The following is a 7,528-nucleotide window of genomic DNA, read 5'->3' as shown; positions in this document are numbered from 1 at the left end:
CAAGTTATGGCTTGAATGGGTCTACGTCGCTAACGGCTGAGGGAGGGCTATTTGATAACCCTTACAAAAAAACATTCCAAGTACCAAGTAGGTCAACAGAAATGGAGAGCACGAGGAGTGTGAAGTAAAACATCCCAAATTATGGTTACAGCAACCCCTGTTGTCAAAGCTACTTACATCTGAGAGGTCTGCCTGGAATAGATAGTCTGTAGAATTCATTCCAAGAAACCAAGCTGAGGCTACGTATTGTGGCTGATTACTCACTGCCACTGAACATGGGCTGAAACCAGAGCTGATGAGAGGGTCCAGGGAAGAGGGGGGATAAAAAGGTTACTGTATAAATGCATCTGGGGGGGTTAACAGTACCCTTGACTTTTATACACTTATCAGTACTTTCCAGAAGCCATTTCAAAGGTTCTCTGTGGCTCTTCCTGGAAAGTGAACAGACATTTTACTCAATCATTCTCATATTTTTTCAACCTGACCATAGTATCATCATGAGTCAAGTCAAACTAGATGATAGGTGATGCCTAGTCCATTTAACATATTTCATGGCTAGCATCATCATTTTTAGAAACGAAGCAAATGTTTCTTTACTAAGAAAAAAGGCACTACAACTTTTTTAAACTTAGAGCTGATAACAATAGACGGATGGGTTTGACAACGTCCCGACAAAAGTTGCGCTCAACCCTGAGACAAAAGGCTTTGTGTTGTCATTATCGTAGGTCAGATAGCTAGCAACAACGACTAGGAGCTGCTGTCAGGTGAATGTAGATGGCTTGTTTCAGTTAGTTGTATTTTCTTCTTGATACCATCTCTGGTTTGACATGTTTTGACGCTTGTCACGTCTATGCTAATATGGCTAGGGTTAGCTAGCTAACTAACAACTGTAACAATGTATTTGAAAAACAAACGTGCTTTATTGGGCAAATGTATTTTTGTTTTCAATAAACATTTGCAGATAAAAAAACATGAGCTGCCGCACACCCAGAATAATAGTTAGTGTGCAGGTGATGACTAACGGTGAATAAACTATAATAAACTATCAAAAAGAAAGTTGCACACTCCATGTGTAATCTCCCAGCAAATACCCACCTCTTTAGGCTAGGGGGCAGTATTTTGATGTTTGGATGAAAAACGTTCCCAAAGTAAACTGCCTATTTCTCAGGCCCAGATGCTAGAATATGCATATAATTGGCGGATTAGGATAGAACACACTCTAAAGTTTCCAAAACTGGCAGAATATTGTCTGTGAGTATAACAGAACTTTATACATATCTTTAGACATAGTTTCAGGCTTTTATTCTGAAAAATTAGTGAGAATGATTGCCTTCGCGTCAGTGGATAGCCAGATGTCCTCAGATTTGTGCATGCGCGCGCGCCAGGAGCGAGACCTTTTCTTTCTCTCTTCTATTGAAAAGGCTACCGTCCGGTTGAAATATTATTGATTATTTATTGTAAAAACAATCTGAGGGTTGATTATAAAAAAACGTTTGACATGTTTGTACGAACTTTACGGATACTATTTGGAATTTTCGTCTGCCCGTCGTGACCGCACAAGCCTGTGGATTCCTGAACAAAACGTGCCAACCAAATGGAGGTTTTTGGATATAAAGAGAATCTTTATCGAACAAAACAAACATTTATTGTGTAACTGGGAGTCTCGTGAGTGCAAACATACGAAGATCATCAAAGGTAAGTGATTAATTGAATTGCTTTTCTGACTTTCGTGACCAATCTACTTTGCTGCAAGCTGTTTGTAATGTTTTGTCAGCTGAGAGCTGTCCTCACATAATCGCATGGTTTGCTTTCACCGTAAAGTCTTTTTGAAATCTGACACGCCGGCTGGATTAATAACACGTTAAGCTGTGTTTTAGTGTATAGTACTTGTGATTTCATGAAAATTTAATATTTTTAGTAATTTAATTTGAATTTAGCGCTCTGCAATTCACCGGATCTGGATGAAAATGATCCCGCTAAAGGGATCTAAGTGGCAAGATTAAAGGCACAGTGATGCCGAAATGTTGGTAAATACCCATTAAATTGCTGGGAGATTACACATGGATTGTGCGACTTACTTTATTTTGATAACAAACATTTGCAGACAAAATATAGTTAACACATTGCTAACTTCTTGATGACAGGGTGCAGTATTTTCACATCCGGATGAAATGCATGCCCAAATTCAACTGCCTGCTACTCATCCCCAGAAGATAAGATATGCATATTATTAGTAGATTTGGATAGAAACCACTCTGAAGTTTCTAAAACTGTTTGAATCATGTCTGTGAGTATATTTAGCAGGCGAAACCCGAGGACAAACCATTCAGTTTTAATATTTGAGGTCACTCTCTTTTCAATGATTTTTCATTGGGAATCCAGATTTCTAAGGGACCTTCTTGCAGTTCCTACCGCTTCCACTGGATGTCACCAGTCTTTAGAAATTGGTTGAGGTTTTTCCTTTGTGTAATGAAGAAGTAGCCCTGTTCAGAACGAGGGTCACTTCAAGTGTACTGTTAGATAGAGGCGCATGACCAGAAAGCTAGCTACAGTTTGTTTTCCTCCTGTATTGAACACAGATGATCCTGTCTTCAATTTTATAGATTATTTACGTTAACAATACCTAAAGTTGTATTACAAAAGTAGTTTGAAATGTTTTGGCAAATTTTACAGGTAACTTTTGAGATATTTTGTAGTCACGATGTGCAAGTTGGAACCAGTGTTTTTCTGGATCAAACACGCCAAATAAATGGACATTTTGGATATATATCGACCGAATTAATCGAACAAAAGGACCATTTGTGATGTTTATGGGACATATTGGAGTGCCAACAAAAGAAGCTCGTCAAAGGTAAGGCATGAATTATATTTTTATTTCTGCATTTTGTGTCACGCCTGAAGGGTTGAAATATGCTTTTCTCTCTTTATTTACAGAGGTGCTATCCTCAGATAATAGCATCGTTTGCTTTCGCCGAAAAGCCTTTTTGAAATCTGACATGTTGGCTGGATTCACAACAGGTGTAGCTTTAATTTGCTATCTTACATGTGTGATTTAATGAAAGTTTGATTTTTCTAGTCATTTATTTGAATTTGGCGTTCTGCATTTTCACTGGCTTTTGGCCAGGTGGGACGCTAGCGTCCCACATATCCCAAAGAGGTTAACTATATGTAATATGTTAACTATATGTCATTTCCGGTCACAATTTGCAGACTTGTTTACGTGCTGCTGTGCGTTTTGTTGCTAACCTTACTTTGCTACCTGACAACTTTACAGTTTTTACTTTTTAATTATCGTTTATATTTTTTGTTTTTCCCTCACTCAACTTTTTTTCATTCAACTTTTTCACTCCGGACGTTTTATCTGGACATGGTTCGTCAGGACTTCCAACAGCCGAAGCTAAGTAGTAACATTAACATGATGCCTTCTAATTGCAGTCGCTGTACTCATAATATACAGGAGAACGATCGCCTTACGTCGAGGATAGCTGTGCTGCAAGCCCAGCTTCAGACGCAATCGTTAGGCAAGGGTAATTTCAGTGTAGGAAAGGATGAAACAGCGTCTGTGCCACCAGTAAGTACAGATAGTAACGTTAGTATAAATCCCCTCGCACGGTCCCCGCAGCCGGACAACTTTCTCATGGCTTCTGGAGGGAAATGCTGTAGGAATGCTCAACCGGTGTCGCTCATTCAGCCGACAGAAACTTTCAACCGGTTATCCCCATTAAGCAGCGAGTCGGAGTCAGAGGCCGAGCCTTCTCTTGTCTCTACACCTCCCGTTATGAGGTCTGAGACACCGAAGGCTCCCACCATTAGCTCTGACAAATTGAAAACCCTAGTCATTGGTGACTCCATTACCCGCAGTATTAGACTTAAAACGAATCATCCAGCGATCATACACTGTTTACCAGGGGGCAGGGCTACCGATGTTAAGGCTAATCTGAAGATGGTGCTGGATAAAGCTAAAACTGGCGAGTGTAGAGAGTATAGAGATATTGTTATCCACGTCGGCACCAACGATGTTAGGATGAAACAGTCAGAGGTCACCAAGCGCAACATAACTTCAGTGTGTAAATCAGCTAGAAAGATGTGTCGGCATCGAGTAATTGTCCCTGGCCCCCTCCCAGTTAGGGGGAGTGATGAGCTCTACAGCAGTCTCACAACTCAATCGCTGGTTGAAAACTGTTTCCTGCCCCTCCCAAAAGATAGAATTTGGAGATAATTGGCCCTCTTTCTGGGACTCACCCACAAACCTGGTCAAGAACTACAGGAAACGTATGATCTCTGTAATTGCAAACAAAGGTTTCTGTACCAAATATTACGTTTTGCTTTTCTGATGTATTAAATACTTATGTCATGCAATAAAATGCAAATTAATTACTTAAAAATCATACAATGTGATTTTCTGGATTTTTGTTTTAGATTCCATCTCTCACAGTTGAAGTGTACCTATGATAAAAATTACAGACCTCTATATGCTTTGTAAGTAGGAAAACCTGCAAAATCGTCAGTGTATCAAATACTTATCCCCACTGTATATCTCTTGACACAATGATGAAAAAAATAATCATGGCCTCTAAACATTCAAGCTGCATACTGAACCCTATTCCAACTAAACTACTGAAAGAGCTGCTTCCTGTGCTTGGCCCTCCTATGATGAACATAATAAACGGCTCTCTATCCACGGGATGTGTACAAACTCACTAAAAGTGGCAGTAATAAGGCCAATCTTGAAAAAGCCAAACCTTGACCCAGAAGATATAAAAAAAACTGTCGGCCTATATCGAATCTCCCATTCCTCTCAAAAAATTTAGAAAAAGCTGTTGCGCAGCAACTCACTGCCTTCCTGAAGACAAACAATGTATATGAAATGCTTCAGTATGGTTTTAGCTCCCATCATAGCACTGAGACTGCATTTGTGAAGGTGGTAAATTACCTTTTAATGGCGTCAGACCGAGGCTCTGCATCTGTCCTCGTGCTCCTAGACTTGAGTGCTGCTTTTGATACCATCGATCACCACATTCTTTTGGAGAGATAGGAGACCCAAATTGGTCTACACGGACAAGTTCTGGCCTGGTTTAGATCTTATCTGTTGGAAAGATATCAATTTGTCTCTGCGAATGGTTTGTCCTCTGACAAATCAACTGTCAATTTTGGTGTTCCCCAAGGTTCCGTTTTAGGACCACTATTGTTTTCACTATATATTTTACCTCTTGGGGATGTCATTAGAAAACATAATGTTAACTTTCACTGCTATGGGGATGACACACAGCTGTACATTTCAATGAAACATGGTGAAGCCCCAAAATTTCCCACGCTAGAAGCATGTGTTTCAGACATAAGGAAGTGGATGGCTGCAAACTTTCTACTTTTAAACTTGGACAAAACAGAGATGCTTGTTCTAGGTCCCAAGAAACAAAGAGATCTTATGTTGAATCTGACAATTAATCTTGATGGTTGTACAGTCGTCTCAAATAAAACTGGGAAGGACCTCAGCGTTACCCTGGACCCTGATCTCTCTTTTGAAGAACATATCAAGACTGTTTCAAGGACAGCTTTTTTCCATCTACGTAACATTGCAAAAATCAGAAACTTTCTGTCCAAAAATGATGCAGAAAAATGAGAAGCCGAGAAGAGATCAACATCCGACGAGCTTCTCCTTCACGTCTCTATGGATTAAAATGACAGCTGATTTCAAGGTTTTACTACGAACCTACAAAGCATTACATGGGCTTTGTCCTACCTATCTTTCCGATTTGGTCTTGCCGTACATACCTTCACGTACGCTATGGTCACAAGACGCAGGCCTCCTAATTGTCCCTAGAATTTCTAAGCAAACAGCTGGAGGCAGGGCTTTCTCCTATCGAGCTCCATTTTTATGGAATGGTCTGCCTACCCATGTGAGAGGCGCAGACTCGGTCTCAACCTTTAAGTCTTTACCGAAGACTCATCTCTTCAGTAGGTCCTATGATTGAGTGTAGTCTGGCCCAGGAGTGTGAAGGTGAACGGAAAGGCTCTGGAGCAACGAACCGCCCTTGCTGTCTCTGCCTGGCCGGTTCCCCTCTCTTCCCTGGGATTCTCTGCCTCTAACCCTATTACAGGGGCTGAGTCACTGGCTTACTGGTGCTCCTCCATGACGTCCCTAGCAGGGGTGCGTCACTTGAGTGGGTTGAGTCGCTGACGTGGTCTTCCTGTCTGGGTTGGCGCCCCCCTTGGGTTGTGCCGTGGCGGAAATCTTTGTGGGCTATACTCGGCCTTGTCTCAGGAAGGTAAGTTGGTGGTTGAAGATATCCCTCTAGTGGTGTGGGGGCTGTGCTTTGGCAAAGTGGGTGTGGATATCCTGCCTGTTTGGCCCTGTCCGGGGGTATCATCGGATGGGGCCACAGTGTCTCCTGACCCCTCCTGTCTCAGCCTCCAGTATTTATGCTGTGTCGGGGGGCTAGGGTCAGTCTGTTATATCTATAGTATTTCTCCTGTCTTATCCGGTGTCCTGTGTGAACTTAAGTATGCTCTCTCTAATTCTCTCTTTCTTTCTCTCTCTTGGAGGACCTGAGCCCTAGGACCATGCCTCAAGACTACTTGGCATGATGACTCCTTGCTGTCCCCAGTCCACCTGGCCGTTTTGCTGCCCCAGTTTCAACTGTTCTGCCTGCAGCTATGGAATCCTGACCTGTTCACTGGACGTGCTACCTGTCCCAGACCTGCTGTTTTCAACTCTCTAGAGGCAGCAGGAGTGGTAGAGATACTCTCAATGATCGGCTATGAAAAGCCAACTGACATTTATACCTGAGGTGCATGCTTGTCATTTATGAACATTTGAACTTCTTGGCCATGTTCTGTTATAATCTCCACCCGGCACAGCCAGAAGAGGACTGGCCAGCCCTCATAGCCTGGTTCCTCTCTAGGTTTCTCCCTAGGTTTTGGCCTTTCTAGGGAATTTTTCCTAGCCACTGTGCTTCTACACCTGCATTGCTTGCTGTTTGGGGTATTAGGCTGGGTTTCTGTACAGCACTTTGATATATCAGCTGATGTAAGAAGGACTATATAAATACATTTGATTTGATGACATGTAGGTAGAATTAAAGTGACTGTGCATAGATAATAAACAGACAGTAGCAGCAGTGTAAAAGGGGGGGTGGCAATGCAAATAGTCTGGGTAGCCATTTGATTAGCTGTTCATGAGTCTTATGGCTTGTGGGTAGAAGCTGTTAAGACGTCTTTTGGACCTAGACTTGGCGCTCCTGTACCGCTTGCCGTGCGGTAGCAGAGAGAACAGTCTATGATTTGGGTAACTGGAGTCTTTTACAATTTTTAGGTCCTTCCTCTGTCACACGCCTGGTATAGAGGTCCTAGATGGCACGGAGCTTGGCCTCAGTGATGCACTGGGCCATACGCACTACCCTCTGTAGCAGTGGCAGTTGCCATACCAGGCAGTGATGCAACCAGTCAGGATGCTCTTGATGCTTCTACACCTGCATTGCTTGCTGTTTGGGGTTTTAGGCTGGGTTTCTGTACAGCACTTTTAGATATC

The sequence above is a fragment of the Oncorhynchus nerka genome, linkage group LG14, assembly GCF_034236695.1.
Source record: "Oncorhynchus nerka isolate Pitt River linkage group LG14, Oner_Uvic_2.0, whole genome shotgun sequence".
Classification (NCBI taxonomy): Eukaryota; Metazoa; Chordata; class Actinopteri; order Salmoniformes; family Salmonidae; genus Oncorhynchus; species Oncorhynchus nerka.
This window is presented reverse-complemented; position numbering follows the sequence as displayed.